We start from the raw sequence: 20,430 nt of genomic DNA on the forward strand, positions 1-20,430 counted from the left end.
GGAGAGGAGAGGGGAAGAAAGACTTTCATATTCACATAACGTTTTGGCCTAGGACTGGGTCCTGAGTGTCCTTTTTACTTGAGATTGAAAACCAAAGGCAAGATGGGAAAGAGGACAGTGGGACTGGGCAGGAGGTCCCCTCGTCTGCCCATTCCTCCACCTGTGAGTACTGTCCACTGCCACACTCAGATAACTCACTGCATCCCATCATCTCTCAAGGAGGAGATTCTGAGAACTCCCAACCCCTGCCCTGAAGCAACCAGAGAGGTCATGTTGAAACTCAACTGCCAGGCGCACTCCTCTACTTGCTTAAAAACCATTTACTGTCACGTGGCCTCAGGATGAAGTTTAGACTCCTTACAGTGGCTTACACCCTCCATGATGGGGTCTCCCAGCCTCTGCCGCCTCCTGCCACCTCTTGCCCCTCGTGGCTCAGAAGCCACTCTCTTTCACTTCCTCTTCCCAGTGCAAATGCTCTTTGCCTGGCATAGAGGGCCCTTCTCCCCCAAGTCCACCTAGAATACACTTTATCTTTTTTTTTCAAAGTCTCACTAGATAGAGTGCTGTGGCATCACAGCTCACAGCAACCTCAAACTCCTGGGCTTAAGCAATTCTTTTGCCTTTGCCTCCCAAGGAGCTGGGACCACAGGTGCCCACCACAACACCTGACTACCCCGTTTCCCCCAAAATAAGACATCCTCTGAAAATAAGACCTACTTACAGGAAAGATAAAACGTCCCCTAAAAATAAGACCTAGCGCATCTTTGGGGGCACACCTTAAAATAAGACACTGTCTTATTTTCGGGGAAACAGGGTATTTTATTTTATTTATTTATTTATTTATTTTTTTTTTTGTGGTTTTTGGCCAGGGCTGGGTTTGAACCCGCCACCTCCAGCATATGGGACCAGCGCCCTACTCCTTGAGCCACAGGCACTGCCCAGGGTATTTTATTTTTGGTTGGAGTTGTCATTGTGTTTAGCAGGCCCGGGCCGGGCTCAAACCTGCCAGCCTCGGTGTATGTGGCTGGCACCCTCACTCACTGAGTTACAGGCGCCGAGCCTAGAATATACTTTTTTCTTCAAGATCATACTCCAATGGGACTTTGAAGAAAATTTCCCAGACTTCACCTCCCCTCTGGGGCCTCAGTGTGCTGTGTGTCCACACCCCTGCCCTGTTACTCCGTAAGTTCCCAGAGGGCAGAGACCACCACTTTCCATTTCTGCATTTCCAGCCCTTATCACCATGCCTGGAGGTCATAGGTGCTCAGTATATTTTTGATAAATGTATGAACAGGAAAGCACCTCAGTGAACTACATTGTGTACCCTGAGCCTGGGTATTAATAACAAGAAGTCAGCTAGGACCTGCTTAGCACTTAGAGTTTTATATTCACCGTCCCATTCAATGCTCACTGATGCTCTCTGATAAAATAGATACTATCATTAATGCTGAGCAATCTGAAGCTCTGGAGGGTTAAAGAACTAGCCCAAGCTTGCACACCTAGGAGGTAGCAGAGCTGACATTGAAACCCAGACCCCTGCTGCAGAGCCCAGGTTCTGAACAACAGCCTTCAGTAAGTGAATGAACAATCACACAAAGCTTTCACAAGTTCATGGAGTCCCTCAGTTTGATGTTGCCATGTTATCAGTATCAATGGGAGGTGAATATATTCTCAGATCTGAAAAAGAAAGTGGCCACCAAGACTGTGGGGACAAAGAACAAGTATAATGTAGATTCAGCAACTGCTCTGAGTTAGGAAGAGATGGCAGACCAGAGATATGATTGCATAACTGGTGGGCCTGGGGGTCCTACAAGAAACTCTGGACCAGAAAGAAAACTATTCATTGGATCAGAGTACCAAAACAGTTTTTGTAAATAATACATAAATTATAAGTGAACCATGGTTTAGGAGATTTTTCCACCTAAAAGAAGGGCCATGGCTGTTTTCAGTTCTACTAAAAGAACCTGAACTTCATCAGGGAGGCCAGAATCTGGGAGGAACCATTGGCCTGAATCACAAGAAAAGTGACTGGAGTCCTGGAGAAAGGCCTTACGTGTCCCAAACCTTGGCCTAGTGCTTACGTGGGCCTGTTGCAACTGGGCACAGTTCAGCCACAAGGCTGTAACATCCTGAGAGGCTGGCAGAAGAGAGGATTCATCTGATGCTTTGAAGTTTTTTCAGAAAATCCTAGAAAACTGTAGGTGCCCCTGCAATAATAGCAAGATGCAGTGTTAGCAGAAGCCCAGGGCAAGGACCGCTGGGGCTCTAGAACTGGTCCAGGAGGCAGCTAAGACAGGATGTCGGGCAGGCAGAAAGTGGCGGCTTCTGCCCAGGGCTCTCTCACTGACTCCACTGTGTCTGCAGAGTTGCACAAAATCAGTTTGCTCACTTCCTCTTGGCCTCATTGCCACTTCCCCAAAGTCTTAGATTTTTATAGAGTTTTATGTTTGCTAGCTAAGAGCAGAGGCTTAGAAAAAAAACAGTGCTCAGAGTCACCCCTGAGGGTGCTGGCTTTCTCTTACATCCCCTGCCTGTCTCACCATCTTTGTCTGCCTCTCAGTCAAGCCAGAGGGAAGAGATAAGGCTTCCCCCAGGGGCTCATCTGGAGCCCTTGTCTCCTGGACCTTCTTCCCAGGGCCCAGTCACATAGGCCACTCCAGCTGTGCTGCCCAGACACACAATGAGTGGCTACTTGCCATCCTCTAGTCTGAGCATGTGGAGATTCACTTAGTGCCAGTGTGAGGGGAAAAGGAGAGGTGAGGTCAAGGTTCCTTCACTCTGAGTAACAGGAAATCCTACCAAGGAAAGAGGAACTATGCTGACTGCCCAGTCCCACCACCAGACCCCCCACCCACCCCCACTGTTGTCAGAAGGTCTCCAGGCCCTGGTGAAAAATCTAGAGAAGGGTTCAGCTAACTGTCAAGTTGCTCCAGGTTCAAGGCACTCAAAAAGTGAGGAGGCCTTTAACTGCCTGAGTCTTGGTCTGGGTAGCCTCCCCTTCAGCTGTCAGAAAGGCCTGTCCCTGCCTCCTGGCCGAGGCGCTGTACTCAGCCGTGGCCGCCTGATGGCAGCACCTTTCTGCTGCGTCTCGGGTCCCAGGCTGCTGTTGAGAAGGAAAATGAGAACTCAAAACATCCCCATGGAGCCCTGCTTACCCAGCACCCTCAGATGGTGCAGAAAATGAAAGTGAGAATTGAGGGAGGGCCAGAGGGACCAGAAAAGATATCCAACTGCCCAAATTCAACCCAGTCCCACAGAGAGTATTCCTGGGAACTTCCAAGCCCAATCAATCCTTTTGACGCAAGGTGAGAAGGAGCTTCGCCTTTCAAACCTGCACGTGTTCCGATAAAAACAGTGAGTATGTTTTGTTTCAGAATGTGCAGAGCTCCACACACTTTATTAAATGAACACAACAGATCCACAAGGCAGGTATCATTAATGTAATCTCACAGAGGAGGAAATAAGTGGAGAGATTTTTAGCCACCTGCAGTACCTGTGTCATTGGTCCTTCCCTTGCCACCTGCCAATCTCTGACTTGCCCTCCCCCTTTGTAGAAAAGCTTCCTGTCTTTCAGAGCCCAGGATGTCTCTAAACACCCTCCTGTCTCTTCACAACCTGGCCTCTTTTTATCAGTCCCTGGCATCTAATCACTAGGCTAGGTGTCCCCTACCACCAGGTGCTACCCTGGTCTGGCTTCACCCCCTGATCCCATCTGTGTCAACTAGGGATCCTGATGTTGATCCTTGTGCCTTTACCTAAATACCAGAAGGTGTATGGATGAACTCTGGATAGAACAACTGCCAATCCTAAATGCTCACGGAGGGCTGCGTCCTGGCTCCTTCTGTTTAACCTTCCGCCTTAACAAATGTGACAAAACTTTAATGAATTGGATGCAAACTTTCCTGCCACATGGGGAGATAAGTAACCTCCCCTGTTTTGATGACATGTGTCCCCCCCTCCTACTCTACAAGATCCTTTTATGGTTATAATCTTAAGAACTATCACTAACTGAACACCAATTAACATGTGCCAGGCATTTTGTTAGGTGTTTTGCACACATTGCTTACAATCCTATACTAACTCTGAAAGTCATTATGCAGTAACATCAGATCCACTTCCCAGATGAGGAAACTAAGGCTTCGTGAGATCTGAATGACTTTACACTGGGCAAACAGTCAGCAAACAGCAGAGCTGGAGCCTGAACCCAAGTCTATCTTGGCTTCAAAGCCCTGGATTTTTCAGTGAAACACTCAGGTACAATGCAGCATCAACTATGCCAAAACCCAAGTGCCCTAGTGGGTAGGACAAGGTCAGGCCAGATACCCAGTATCTGCATTTGGTGTCGCTTGTCTGGTCTCTAGCTCCTGTGAAAGCCCAGCCAAGAAGACACTTACTCGGGCCTTGTAAAGAACACCCAGCCAGCCCCTCCTCCACATTCTCTTCACAGACATGGTGCTGTGAAATCACATTACTCTAGTTCCCTGCTGAAGTGCCTTCTCAGATAACCTTATTCCCTCTGCTTTTTATTAAAGGTTAATACAGAAAACTGTTATAGGAAGTATGCCTCAGCATTTCATCATGATTGAAGATACTAGCTGTTGCTATGTCCCTTACATAAAGTTTCATAAGATAAATTTCTCTGAGGACTGTTAGTGCTAGAAAAGAGGTGGCTTTTCTTAATAAACTAGACTGCTTTGCTCATCTGGCTAGGGAGAGAGCATTGTAATAATTCATTTTTGTCTAAGCAGCCAGGAGTCTCAGGGCTGGTGCTCAGTCTGGGTAATCATACCTTGCTCAGATTTTCTACGACGTCTCTGTGCCCCACATTGTCCCTCGGCTCCTAGTGTTTTAGTAATTCCATCACACCCTGTTCTTTGACTAAGAGTCGCTTCACATTCTTTCTGGACATATGCAATATATCAATAATAACTAAATAAAACTAACATTAGAGGGAGCATCAGCGATTATTCCAAAGGCATGACAGCAGATTAATTACTCCAATCTGTCATGCAGGGATCCACGTCCACTCCCTCATGATTTGAGTAGGAATTTTTTTCCCCCCATAAGTAGTCCACAATCACTTTTTAAGTTATCAGTTTGGGCAAAAGAGAAAAAAAAAAAGATGAAACTGAAAATGTTCTGTCATTTTTAGTGAGCTTTTGGAGAAAGCTTTCATCACAATATTTGGGCATCCATAACCAGCAATGTCTAATAAACACTCTCTTAGGAATGATGTGTATAAAACATAACATGATTCCTCCAGGTAAAATTTATTTTTATTTTTGTACATCCCACTTAGTTCCACAAGGGATTGAAGTTGTTAATGCTATGAGGCTGAGTTAGTAGCTTCCTCCTCTGTACTCCCACATGAGCTTACATATTCCTCTATTTGAGCATTTATACACCAGTTTGTATTTATTTACATGACTATTTCTCCCACTAGCTAGTAAACTCCTTAAGTGAAGACATTTTGCCTTATTCATCTTTGAATCTTCCTCCCACTCCCTTTCTCCCAAAATCAGCAGGAGCCCTAACATAGGAGATTTGCAATAAATTCCAGTTGAATGTATGATGTATTATTCTCAGATCTGTCTTCTCTTTACCTGTAATAATGCTGACTGTACCTCTCTCTGCCCACTGAGGAATCAGAAGGGGTATCTGAAGACCTCTGCCTCAACAGAAATAAATTTTTGCATCTTCTAACTTCAATTCCAAACCAGAACATATAGAAAATTTTGTGCATGACCCATGTGGGTCTAGTTAGAGGGACCCTTAGAGAGAAGTGTAATATTTACATTATAGTTTGTAATTTCAGCATTTTTACCTACAATAGGTCATTTCATTCTCTAATCTCTGTGATCTATCTCATATGGTTCCCCTTACACACGCACATGCTTACACACACACACGCACACACGTGTTCTCTCCACCATCTCATTCTATTTCCTATGTCACACTTTTCACAATCAAAACTCACTTGTTCCTTTGTCTTTGGTCTGTCTCCTTGTTTGTCCTGTTCATGCTCTGTCTGCAGGAGCTGGAACCACCTCTATCCCTTGTTACAAGTTAGTCGGACACATTGCCCCTGACCCCTGACCCCCGATCTTGCACCATGCCAGTGTGTTCAAGATGAAGTTTTTAGGACACATAAATTTGAAATGGGATGAAACTCCTGAGAAAACTGATGCCCAGAGTGGCTAGTTCAAGATCCAAACTGGAAAAGAAAGTAAAAAAAAAAAAAAAAAAAAAAATCCAAACTGGAACAGGCAGTCAGTTTTCTCCACTAGCAAACCCTTTCACTGGTTCCCTTGTCACTCTGGTCCCAACTTTCTTTTCATTTTTTAAAAAATTTTTATCACAAACATCTGAAAGCTGAGATCAATTTTCTGAATCTCCAGCCAAGTAGCCTATCGCCCAACCAAGCATGAAGTTGACCCTTCCTTCTTCATCACTGCACTTGCTCTTGGCCAATCTGCCCATCAATCCATGCTAGTAGGTATAGTAGTGGGTGCTGGTCAGTTACATTGCCCTGCATCAGCAGTGCCCTTCCAAACCCATGGCACCCAGGCTCTACCTAATGGATGTTCAGCTGCAGTGAGACCCTTGCAACCACCTGTGCATCCCGCACAACAAGCACCCTGCTGCATCTTCCTGTAGGCATCCATCCTGCTCCACTCTGCTCACCCTAGCCTGCTCCAGAGGAGAAATCACTGTCAAGTTTCAACCAGTTCTTTTAGTACATGCCGTGTCTTTCTTTTGAACTCTGTTTCTAAATGGATGACCTTGGCCAAATTGCTTAATCTTTTGTCTTCGTACCTCCTTTGATAAATGAGAAGGATACTTCTCTGGGGGTTGACTGAAGTAATGTAGGCACGGCAGCTGACACAGAACCTGGCCCCTGCACCTGCACCTCAGCAAGCCACCAGGAATGGCAATGCCATCAGGGAGAGTCCAGGTTTCGGCATCAGGGCCACTCCAGTGCCTACCTAGTACTCTACTTACCAGGGGCTTGGTAGATATTAAGTTAAATGGAAATCATTCCACACCTACCACTCCTCCCCAAACCATGAGATACAGTTGGATTGGAAATCCATAAGGATGTATTCCATAGATTCTGGGGTTCTCCAGGGCTGATTGTCTCAGCCTCTTGCTGTAGGGCTTTACCCCTGTTCCAGATTCCCCAATGGTACTCTCGGCTTCAGAAATGGGAACTGCCTGAAGGAGACTGCACAGAAAGGAGACTGTCTTTCTCTCCCTTCTCCATACTTGCTAGGAAGTGAGTGGTTTGTCAGCATAGGTAGGCTCCTTCATGAGCCTGGGGGCAAGAAAGGCCCAGGTCTGATAGTGCACAGCTTCCAAGTATGCAGCATGTCAGGTCACCAGTCCCCAAGAGCCACTTGGTTCCCCTCAGTTGCTACAGGGGAACCATCAAGGGTCAGTTCTCAAGAACCAGATTATTCAGAGCAATAATCATAGTTTCTGTTTCTCAGATGTCATTCATTTTAGAGGGCCTGGCAGATCCCTCAGCACTATTCACGTAGGGGCCACCTGCTGAGCACGGAGTGAGGGCTGCTGAATAACAGCATCAGGAGGATAGTACAGCCAACTGCAGCCAAAACATGGAGTATGTGAGTCCAATTTAATTTGCATTACTTTTTTTGTATTTGCTCTCAAACCTCAGTACCAAACATCCTCTAATCTTTCATTAACCCTGAAATCTTTCCTACTTTCAAAGAGGTGAAGAAACACATCCTAGGTCTACAGGCTGGTTCCAGGCTCTCCAATCACTCCCAAGCCTCCAAGATATTATTTCATCCTATCTTTGCCCCTCCAGGGTGAGTCAACTGACCTGCTCTGGTCATTCCCAGAGCAAAGCTAGACACTGCTTCAGTGACCATGACTTCAGCGCGGGCAACAGAACTCTGGGTCACTACAGATGGTCCAGCCTGTGCGCCCTCCCTCCCCCCAGTCCCACCCCCGCTCAGTGCCCATGACTAGGGCTTTTTGTGTTATTCTGGAGTTGGCATCCTCTCCATTTCTGCCAATAATGCTAGCTGTTGTTTCTGAGCAAATGGAACAAATGACCAATGTGAACTCCATGCAATCTGCAAACTAGGAACATCTGCAGGGAGGTGGGGACAGCCCCTGGCTGGGATGGGGTTGCAAGGGAGCCAGTGGGAGGGGTTGTGGGAGGAAGGTCCAGAAACATTAGGGAGGAGGGCAAAGGTGACGCCTCAACAGAAAACCACAGACAGGCCACAGGCTCTGGTGTAATGTTCTAATCACTACAGGCCCTCAACCTCTCCCTTCTTTTTACTTGCTGAAGGGGAACTCTTAGCTATGTCTTGACCAAATGAAGGGAGGACGCACATACTCTTTTACAAATACATTTTATAATAGATGTTAAACTTTTGTGTGGTTCAGCTAAAATGGATCTTAGAAAACAATAGGTCCAAACTGCCATTTCACAAATGATGACAAAGACCCAAAGGAGTAGTTGTAGGAAGCTAGAAGCAAAGTGTGAACTGGTACCCAGCATCACCACTGCACCCCACATCTTACCACACTGCCTCCCTTAAAGTCATGCTAAAAGTTGTGCCTCATGTAAAGTCAGGACCAATGCCTGGGCGATCCCCATGTGTAGTAAATACAATTATAGTAACACTGCAGGGCTCTCTCTGGGCCTGGCCCATGCTGGCACGTCTTCAAATCTTTCATACAGCCTGAATGCAGTCACATGCTTACCGGATCATTAGCACTGCCCTATGATAAAGCCTGTCATTTCCATAGCATCTTTGGGTGGGTAAGGAAAATGACATTTAGAAAGATTAGCAACTTGCCCAAGGTTGCACTGCTAGCAAAGGTTGTACTGTCGACCAGCCACTGTCCACTTCAACCTCAGACAGCCACACATCCAACCACTGTGTTAGGCTGCCCCAGCAGCTCATTGGGTTCAATTGCAACCTTGAGAGATGGGTTGTGCTCATTTCTACAGATGAGTAACAGAGTCTGAGAGCCTCTAGCGTCCTGAATTCAACAGAAAGGCAGCCCAAGGTCAGCTCGTCCCCTACCCAGGGAGCCTCTAGTCTAGAGTAAGACTTAATTTTGACCCAGACTCTAACCTGAGAAGGCTTTTCTGCACATCAGACTGGTGGGTCAGGGGGAGATGAACTGGCTCTTCCTGCCTGACTCACAGGGGCCACTGACCCAGATCTCCCACCTGCTGAGAACTGCCACCCTCTGCTCTAGGAGAAGTGCCAATTTCCTAAGTTGTCGCCTGTCAGTCCTCAGACCTGCTTGTTTGATGTGGGAATCATCCTCTGATGGGTGATTTCACAGCCTGGCGGTAGAGACTAGAAGGGGACATGGGCATCGTGTTCCCTAACAAGCAGGAGGTGGGGACCCTGCCGGTCTCCTCTCAGCAGACAACAAGGAAGGAAGTCCCCAAGAGCAGCAAACTGTCTCTTGTGCCAGAGGCGATGGACACCAGGCCTCCCAGGGGTGGCTGGGCTGGGCGGCTGCTGGGGACGTCCTCCTGTGCGCCTGAGAACTGGAGGAAGCCAGAGGCGGCAGAGGAGGAGCTCCGAGGGGGACTTCGCGCAAGGGAGTGGCCCCGACGTCACCAGCTAGAATTCGCAGTGGCAGCGGCTCCGCAGTGGCGGGCGGGCAGAAGCGGTGGGACTATAGTCGTGATTCATCCCCCACACAATCCGAGGATGCTGTTGGTGCACCCACCGGACACGCTCCTCCGGAACTCCCGTGCTGGGGGACGCCAGAGGGACCGGTGTTCCCGCAGACCGCAGGGGTCAGTCAGCACAGCCGCGGCCCAGAAAGCGGGGGCTACCAGTTAGGATCCTGGCCGGGCGGCAGCGACACCACGGAGACGGGTCCCATCATTTGTATGGCCGCTGAGCGTCCTGGAGTTGCAGGTTGAACCACAGTCCTGCTGGGTGACTTATCTGAGGCCAGTACCCAGACCTGAAGCTGGGAGTCCTGGGCACAGTCCAGTCATGACATCAACTGGGTTTGCCCTCGACCAGCCACTGTCCACGTATGGACAGCCCTCGCCTCCCAGGGCCTGGAGGGCAGCACCTCTGCTTGTTCTCAGGGCACTGGAGACAGAAGAGCGGGGACGCAAGCCAAAAGGAAGTCACAGCAGCAGTTTAAAAGTAACCCCTGTCCAGGTCACTCATGAGGAGGAGCTTAGAGAAAGGCCAAGTTCTGATGGTGACAGCTCAGGGCTACCTCAGAAAAGCCCAAAAGCAAATCCGCAGAGGCTGGGCGTGGAGCACACCCCTGCTCTTATCGGCCTCAGCAAGCCTCTGCCGAAAGCCCTTCTTCTCCGTAGGGACTTCCGCTCGGCCAGCATCTGTTTCCTCTCCTATATTTAAACAGCCAGGTTAATGAACTTGGGGAGCGTTTCTGCCCGGGGAAGAACAGAGCATGCCCCAGAGCACACAGGACACGCAATGACACCGGGGCTTGTTCTTTCCTCCTCCTCAGCTTCTGCCGGAGGAGTGGGGCCCAGGGTTCCTGAGAAGGCCTCAAAGCTGAAGTCTGCAGAAGACCCTAGCTTGTGAGAGGGTGGGCAGGAGCTGGGGAGGTCTGGGGGATGACTGTCCCACTGTAAGCAGTGCGTGGTGTCCTCCAGCGCTGGATAAGGTGAAGGGGACCCTCAGTAAAATCATTGATCTATGAAACAACATCTGTTTTCCAGCCTCAGCAGTGAGCATTGACACAGCTCGGGTTGGGATATACTCAGGCCTCTTAGCTTTTTCTAGGCACCATGCTCACCCTTATCTAAACAGGGCTGTTTGTTTAGAACAGTGTTTTCGGCCTTATTTAATCTCATGGCACACTTGAACCTATAGTTAAACTTCTGTGGCACAAATTATTAACCAAAAAAAAAGGTTAAAAAAAAGAATATACTTACTGTGCTTTAAAATTCTTTCAAAAATAATTTAATTAACGATCTTTAAAAATCTTCATAGCACACCATTTGAAAACTACTGATTTAAAGGGAGGCAATACCAACTACCCAGAACATTTTCCTGGTTCTGCCAGCTCTTCAGTCCCAGGCTATTGTGCTATTGTGGTCCCATCTCACTAAACAATTTCTCTATTTCTCTCTCTCCTTTTCCCTCCCTCCCAAGCACCCAGGGTGTAAGCTCACTTGGGCACTCACACAACAGTAGACTCGTGAAACATTTAGTGGGAGAAAGGATGTGGCGGGAACCCCCTAGAAAATCTCACCTCATGGTGAAAAGTACCAACGCTGAATAACCTAACAGTCCACATCCCTACTCTTAGGCTACCAGGCCTCCAACATTACCAAGTATTCTTCCCCAGTGACTTTATGCTGCTGTAGCAATCAATATAGGGTGATTTCTCTGGATTTAGCAGTTGTCACTGGAAAAAAAGCAAGGACTGCTCCTGTCAATTCATCCTGTTCTCAGATTACCTGCCATCTAGATTACCCATCTCTATTAACTCCAGGCCATTTGTTCCAGCCAAGGTACTAGAGACAGAGGCTTGCCTTTAAAGTTTTTTTTTTGTTTGTTTGTTTTTTTATTTTCCTAAATGTAGAAAACTCAAACTAGTTCAATATTTTGTATTCTGGGAATTTGCTCTGAGTAGAGCATTTTTTAATTTCAGCCCACAAAAATACACACTGGAGTCACACCAGGATTTAAAACCCTAGCTCTGCCACTTAGTGGCTATGTGTGAATTTGGGCAAGTTATTTTAATTTTTCTGAGTCTGTTTCTGTATCTGTTAAGTGAGGCTAAAATAGGTTAATAAAAGCTACCTCAAAGAGGGGAATTCAATGAGAAGATATGTATTCACACCTGCCACTTTGCCCACGAACCCATAGTGGGCCCTCAGTGGGTTGAAATATTTTCTACTGCTGCATGGATTATCTATTTTTGTTTGGTTTGTGTTCCACTTCATACTCCATATCAAAAACTTCTGACCTTCTTATTAAAACCAGTGTTCCTCTCGGAATTAGCTCCAGAACTACTCCCCCTGTAATAATAGCAAATATTGAGAACTTGCTATGCAGACTGGTCCTGTGTGTGTCTTAACACAGCATCAGACCAGTATAGTACTATTTTTGTACCAACTTTATGAGTAAGTAGACTGAGGTTCAGTGACTCACCCATGAATACATATGTAGTAAGTGGTAGAGCCAGGATTTGGACCCAACCAGGTCCAGAGCCCCCACTTTTAATCATTTTGCCATACCTGTGCTAACTGTTTGGTGGCCTGCAGGTGCCACTGTTAGGGACTTTTTATGACCCGAAGACAGCCATGCATAATCCTTGCTTCCTCAGAATCTGGTTTGCAGTCAGTCACCCTGAAATGATCATTCAGCAATGATGATAGTTTCCATTGATTCAGCATCTACCTATTTTATGGCAGACACTTTCCATACAGTATCTGTAAACCAGGGTTTCTCAAGCTCAGCTTTATTGACATTTAAGACTGGATAAGTCTTTGTTGTGAGGACCCGTCTGTGCACTACAGTATGGTCAACAGCATCCATGGCTTCTCTGCAACCCCCACACCCAAGTCATGACAATCAAAAATGTCTCCACATATTATTAAATGTTCCCTGAGAGACAAAATCACTCCCAACTGAGAACTGCTGCTCCAAATGAGAATTCTGAAGTTCGGAGAGTTTAAGCAATTTTCCTAGGGTCACAGGTCTGGCAAGCAGCAGAGACAAAATCTGAACCAAGGTTTGCTTTATCACTATGCCATGCTCTCTCCTAGTTTCTACATAAGGGAAGTGTGAACTCAATGCTGAAATCTACTTGCCCAGAAGCAATATCGTTAATACACTCTGATTCCCCTCCCCTGAAACTGCTCAAATTCAGAATTTATAACCTTTGGCTACTTATCAGAGCACAGTCTAGATATAAGATTTGAGGAGCTAAATCAACTGGGAACTAGGCCACTCCGCCAAGCCTAGGGATTTAAGTTCTCATTTAAAACCCTGTGTCCCCTGAGTGTGCCTTGAAGCTTGATTTCAGCATCTACTCCACTGGTTCTTCCAGAACCCCTGGGAAAACCATGGTTCACCCTCTGTTTAAAAGGAGCTGAGGTTACAATCACAGCTCAGACTACTTCTGCCTAAGTTTCAACTCCTTTTGCTTCCAGATTAATTTATTAAATTATGGATAGAAAATGAACTGGATTTGCAAATGACAATGTGTAACTGAAAAGAGACCAGCAGGCATGTAAATATCAAGTTGCATGCAGGAAGACTCATGCACAACAGAACTGAAACTACCCTGAGCCCCAGGTTGCTTCCATCAGTTTTCTGTTTTCTGCTTCCCTCTTCAGCTTCATGCCCTTTTCTCTTCTTTGTTGGGCCCTGTTATACACAGACATGGTTGCCCCTGTTAATGTACTGCACATTAGCAAATAGGAATCCCTTTTCATATGGTCTTCAAACAAACTGAAAGTAAACTCTTCAGGAAACTAAGTTATTACAAAGAGTGGGTTCACTGCCAGAACCAGCTTGCTTTCCTTTATACAGGTACCCATGTTAGTAAAGTGTAGCAGCCTTGGCAACCATAGGAATTGTGCAGTCAGGTAGCTGCCATCTCAGTGCTCCCCACAAGCCATTTACAGTGTTCCTCTTGAATAGAGTCATCACAGAAAATTTTTCATTACAAGATCATAAAATCGGGCGGTGCCTGTGGCTCAAAAGAGTAGGGCGCCGTCCCCATATACCAGAGGTGGTAGGTTCAAACTCAGCCCTAGCCAAAAACTGCAAAAAAAAAAAAAAAAAAAAATCATAAAACCAACAATCTCCCAAACAAGTCAGTAAGAAAGTAGTAGCAAAAGGTTAAGAGTGAATCTCAGTCTCCAATGCAAGAATTTGAAAGGTTACATCTTTTACTTTCCAACTGTATAATTTCTCAACCACGTGAACAGTAGGGAAGACGAAATTTCATGGTAAACACATAGGAACTATCTCAGAGAGACGTCAATGTAACTAAGAAATTGTTTGGGGTATAAACCGTTTCTTAAATATATCTTAAAACAAAAATGAGTTTCAAACTACCGGTATCACCCCACTAGTGAATTTGGAAATCAAATTAGTGCATCATGACCACATTATATTTGCAATTAAACAGAGTGGAATGAAATTTATATATCAGATGACACTGCACACAGTAAGGGTATTTTTGTTTCAGTTATATGTTTAAGCATTGGTAGGTATTAACAGTAATCTAAAATGAATTCCTTTTGTTTTATACCTTTATTGAAATAAGACTAACACGCACATATTAAAGTCCACAATCAAGACAATGAAAATGGCCATCACTGCCCAAAGTCTCATGCCCCTTTGTAATTTCTCCTTCCTGCCCCTGCCCTTCCCATCCTCTAGCTACACATCCGCTCTCTGTTACTATACATATTAATTTACACTTTCTAGAAACTTACATAAATAGGGTTATACATTAAGTATGTATTCTTTTGCATCTGGTTTCTTTCAGCATGATTTTGTGATTCATTCATGTTGTTATAAGCATCAATAATTCTTTCATTGTTATTGCTAAGTAGGATTCCATCATTTGGATCTATCTCAATTTGCTTATATATTCACCTATTAAGGGACAGGTGGGCTGTTTTCAGTTTGGAGCTAACAAACACAGTTGCCATAAACATTTATGAACAAGCCTTTACAAGGACATATGTTTTCTTGGGCAAATACCTGGTTATTCTGGATCGTATGGTAGATATATGTTTAATTTCTCAAGAAACTGCCAAATTTTACTGCCATTTTATATTCCCACCAGTAATGAGTTCCATTTCCTCTGCCTAGATTCTCACCAATACTTGGAATGGTCAGTTGCTTGTATCTTGGCCATTCTAATGGTTATGTAATGGTATCTCATTTTAATTTTATGTATATACCTAATGACCAGTGAGGTCGAGTGTCTTTTCGTGCGTTTATTTGATATTTTTATATCATCCTTCATGAACTGACTAGTAAATATTTTGCTCATTTTTCAACTGGCTTTATTCATATTTGTAAGGAAGTTGTTAGAGTTATTCTTTATACTATGTATATTGTACATACAAGACCTTTGTCAGATATACAATTTGCAGTTATTTTCTCCCAGTTTGTGGTTAACATTTTTATTTTCTTAATAGTGTTTTTGAAAGCACTATTAACTGCTTTTGTCTTTAGGACAAAAGATTTAATTTGGATTATTTACCTTTGCCTGTATAGTTTGTGCTTTTTGTGTCATATTTAAGAAATATTTTCCAAACTTGAGGCCACTAAGACTTTTTCTTGTGTTTTCTCCTAGAAATTTTATAGTTTTGGCCTTAGATTTAAGTCTAAAGTTCATAGTTCATTTCAGGTTAATTTTTATATATGGTGTGAGGTAAAGATTGAAGGTCATTTTATTGCATGTGGCTATCCAGTTATTTCAGCACCATCTGTTGTAGAGATTGTCCTTTACCCACGTAGTTGCTTTGGCACCTTTATTGAAACTAGATTAACTGTATATATATGGGATTATTTCTATTTTTGCTTTGTATACTGTTACATCAATCTATGAATACATTATAGTTCTCCATTTTATTAGGCCTTCTTTAATTTCTCTCAGCAATACTTTGTAGGTTTCCATGTTCAGATTTTACATTCCTTTTACTAAATTCATCCTTAAGTATTGTTTATTGCTGTTGTTTGTCTATTTTGTTGCTATTGCAAATAGTATTGTGTCTAAATTTCAATTTCTGCTCGTTCACTACTAAAATAGAGAAATACAATTAATTTTTATATATCAAAATTATATAAAATCTTCTACATAGACAATCATGTTATCTACAAAAGGGAAAAAAAATCAAACCAGAAGTTTTGTTTTTTCTTTTCTTTTCTTTCTTTCTTTCTTTTTTTTTGAGACAGAGTCTCACTATGTCTTCCTTGGTAGAGTGCCGTGGCATGCCAGTTCACAGCAACCTCCAACTCTTAGGCTTAAGCGATTCTCTAGTCTCAGCCTCTCAAGTAGTTGGGACTACAGGTGCCTGCCACAATGCCCGGCTATTTTCTTATTGTAGTTGTCATTGTTGTTTAGCTGGCCCAGGCCGGGCTCGAACCTGCCAGCCTCAGTGAACGTGGCTGGCACCGTAACCACTGCTACAGGCACTGAGCCAATTCTTTATTTATGTATTTATTTTTTGAGTCTCACTCCGTCACCCTGGGTAGAGTGCCATGGCATCATCATAGCTCACAGCAACCTCAGTCTCTTGGGCTCAAGAGAGCAATCCTCTTGCCTCAGCCTCCCAAGTAGCTAGAACAATAGACACCCACCACAATGTCCAGCTATTTTTAGAGATGGGGTTCGCTCTTGCTCAGGCTGGTCTCAAACTTGTGAGCTCAAGCAATCTACCTGCCTCAACCTCTCAGAGAGCTAGGATTACAGATGTGTACTTTTCCTTTTTCAATCAAAATATCTTTTATTTCTTTTTCTTGCCTTATCCTACTGGCTAGAACCTTTAGTACAATGTTTAATAGAAATAGTCAGAATAGCCATGCTTGCCTCATTCCTGACTTTAGGGGGGAAGCATTCAGTCACTCATCATTAAGTGTGAAGTTGTTGTAGGATTTTCATCGATGCTTTGTATCTAATTGGAAAAGTTTCCTTCTATTCTGAGTTTCCTAAGAATTTATATCAGAGACGTTGGATTTTGTCAAAAGGTTTTTATTCTGTACCTATTAATATAATCACATGGCTTTTTATTAGTTTAGATTATTAATATATGAATGGTGGATTGGATTTTGAATCATAAATCAATGTCCCATATCTAGGATAAACTCCATTTGCACACTTGTATTACCTCTTTTTTTTTTTGAGACAGAGTCTCAAGCTGTTGCCCTGGGTAGAGAGTGCTGTGGCATCATAGCTCACAGCAACCTCCAATTCTTGGGCTCAAGTGATCCTCTTGCCTCAGTTTTTCTATTTTTAGTAGAGATGGGGTCTCGATTTTTGCTCAGGCTGGTCTCAAACTTGTGACCTCAAGCGATCCACCTGCCTTGGCCTCCCAGAGTGCTAGAATTATAGGCATGTGTTAGAATATGTATTCTACATATTCTCCACATGTGAGAGAGTGAGCCACCGTGCCCAGCAAGTATTCCCTTTTTATATATTGTTAGACTTGATTTGCTAAAATTTTGATGATTTTTTCCATTTATTTAATGAAGGATATTGTTCTATAATTTTTTCCTGTAATGTCTGTCTGATTTAGTAACAAAGCAATGCTGATTTCATAGAATGAATTGAAAGTATTTTCTGCAATTTACTGGAACGGTTTGTGTTGAACTGACAATATTTCATCTTTAATGTTTGATAAAATTCACTAATCAAGTCATCTGGGCCTAAAATTTTCTTTATGGGAAATGTTATTATAAATTCGATTTATTTAGCTTTGACAGTTTGTGTCTTTAAAATCTTTATTTATTTTATCTAAATTGTTAAATTCATTAGCATAAAGTTATAAACAACATTCACTATTATTCTTCTAGTCTGGGTAGGAGCTGTTGTGATGTCCCCTCTTTAATTCTTAACATTGTTAATTTAGTCTCTTTTTTTCTCTTGATAAATCTGACTAGAGGCTTGTCAATTTTATTGATATTTTCAAAGAATAAGCTTTTGTTTCATTGACTTTTTCTATTATTTTTGTTTTCTATTTCATTGATTTCTGCTGTTATTTTCTTTTTTGTTTGCATTGGGTTTTACTTAATCTTCTTTTTCTAGTGCCTTGATGTTAGACCTTTCTTTTCTAAATAGGTAGTATTGATTTCCCTCTAAGCACTGTTTTATCTGTGTTCTACAAATTTTGATATTATATTTTTACTCTTATTTATTTCAGAATGCCTTCTGATTTTCTGCTTGAGCTCTTCTTTGACTCAGATTACTTAGAAGTGTGTCAGTTTCTAAATATTTGTGGATTTTCCTCATAGCTTTCTACTATTGGTTTTTAATTTAATCAGACATGACAAGAGAACAGTTTTTATGATTTACATATTTTTGTGTTTATTGAGACTTGTTTTATATTTAAATGGTTAGTGTTCTGCGTGTACTTGAAAAGAATATGTATTCTACTGTTGTTGTGTAGATAGTTCTATAAGCATCAGTGAGGCCCAGTTAATTGATAGTGTTACTCAGTCTTTCTACATCCTTGTTGATCTTCTGTCTACTTATTCAAAGAACTATTGAAAGAGAGGAGTTAAATTTTTAACTATAATTGTGGATGTGTCTGTTTCTTCCTGGAGTTCTAACAAATTTTTACCCCCATGTATTTAGAAACTCTATTTTTAGGTGCATAAATGTTTGGAATTGCTATGTCCTTTGATGAACTGACCCTTTTATCACTATGAAATAACCCTCTTTATCCCTGGTAATATAGTCTTTGCTCTGAAATCAACTTTAATAGAGCCTCTTCAGCTCTATTTTTATAAATGGTATCACGGTATATTATTTTTCATCTTTTTACCTTTATCCTATCTGTGTCTTTAACATAAATTTCTTTAAAGGCAACATATAATTGATTTTTACTTTTTATCTAATCTGACAATCTCTGCCTTTTAGTTAATTAATGTTTACTATAATTGTTGACATCTTTGGGTTTAAATGTATAATTTTACCATTTGTTTTCTATTTGTTTCATCTATTCTCAGTTCCTTTTTTTCCTCTTTTTATGCCTTCTTTTCAACGGAATATTTTTTTAATTTTTTTGAAATGCATTTATGACAGCTATCTAATATTCACATAAAACTGAGTGAAAAGTACACAGAGTACTCTTACACGCCTCCCTGCAACTTCTCTATTACCATCCCCATCAGAGTGTGCATTTGTTACTATGAAAGAATCCACACCGACCCATCACTATCATCCAAAGTCCATAATATTTACAATGGGATTCACTGGATTTTACACAATTACATGTATCCACCATTATGGTATCATACAGAATAATTTCACTGCCCTAAAAGTCCTCTTGGTTCTGTCTGTTCACTCCTTTCCCTTCACCTTGTATTGCCTTTGCTCCTTGTCAAAAATCAGTTGATCATACTTATATGTGTCTATTTCTGGGCTCTAATTCTGTTCCATTGATTTATTTGTCTATTCTTTTGTCAATACCATACTGTCTTGATTACTTTAGTTTTACAATAAGTCTTGAAGTCAGGTGGTGTCAGTTTTCTGACTTTGTTCTTTTTTAATATTGTGTTGGCTGTTTGGGGTCTTTTGCATCTACATGTAAACTTTGGAATCCGTTATTAACCAAAAAAACAACTTTCTGAGATTTTCATTTACACAATTTTCATTGTGTAAATATAGATACCAGTTAGGGAGAACTGACATCTCGATAATATTAAGTCTTCTTACGTATGAATGTGGCATAACTCTTCATTTATTAAGTTCTTTTTCTCTTTCATCTGAGTTTTGTAGTTTTTCTCATATAGTTCTTATGCTCATATGCTTAATCTCCTTCCTGGCCCTGTGCTATTGCCAGACACGTCTTTGTGTTATAAATATTTCGATACATGGCTGTTATTTTTGCATTCCAGAGTCATTTTTTAAGCTGCCTTCCTGGAATTGATAGTCAATTATTTTAAAAGTTTTTTAAAAATAATAAAATAGTGTTTCATATTTACCTTTTTTTTTTTCTCAGATTAATGTGAGGGTACAAATAATTAGGTTACAGTGTTTGCATGTGTTAGGTAGAGTCCCTATTGTACTTGTGTCCCACACTCAGGAGGTGTGCCATATGCCCTTACACTGTGCCTATTAAGTTGGAGCACACCAATCTCCCTCCTCTCACTGTAACGACAACACAGCATTCAATTCCATGGTTGTAGAAATTGGAGTTGTTTTTAAATCCAGGGTACAATAAACTGTAGAGTATATGCCCACACATCATAAAATATGGCCCAAGGTGATAATCTTGGGGTCTTGGGTTGTAGGCACCTCAGAACTGGTGTTTGTTTTTGTCAATGCTGAGCTTCTAAAAGATAGGACTGATTTCCTTCTATGATCTGAGAGCTGATGATTGCATTGTCTTACTCATAGAAGTTTGGCCTTTATAGTTGCTATTCTTATTGATTAGTTTTTATAAGTGTTTCTCTCCAAACATGGGTTTCCATCAGGCCCCTGGAAAGGAAGTCATCTCCTTCCTGCCCCTTCCCATGACCTGGAGTGGGAAGAACTGATCCCTCAGGGAAGGTCTATGTATAACCTGGCAGGAAAGGAGCCTCTGGGAGCACATGGATGTGAATATAAAATCAAAGAAACAAATCCGTTGTGTGTGAGAGCATGTATGTCCGTGCATGAGTATGTGTGTATATATGTGTGCGTATGTGTGTGCATGAGCATGTGATAGTGTGAATAAGGACTTGATGCCAT

This window comes from Nycticebus coucang, chromosome 5 (genome assembly GCF_027406575.1).
Source record: "Nycticebus coucang isolate mNycCou1 chromosome 5, mNycCou1.pri, whole genome shotgun sequence".
Lineage (NCBI taxonomy): Eukaryota > Metazoa > Chordata > Mammalia > Primates > Lorisidae > Nycticebus > Nycticebus coucang.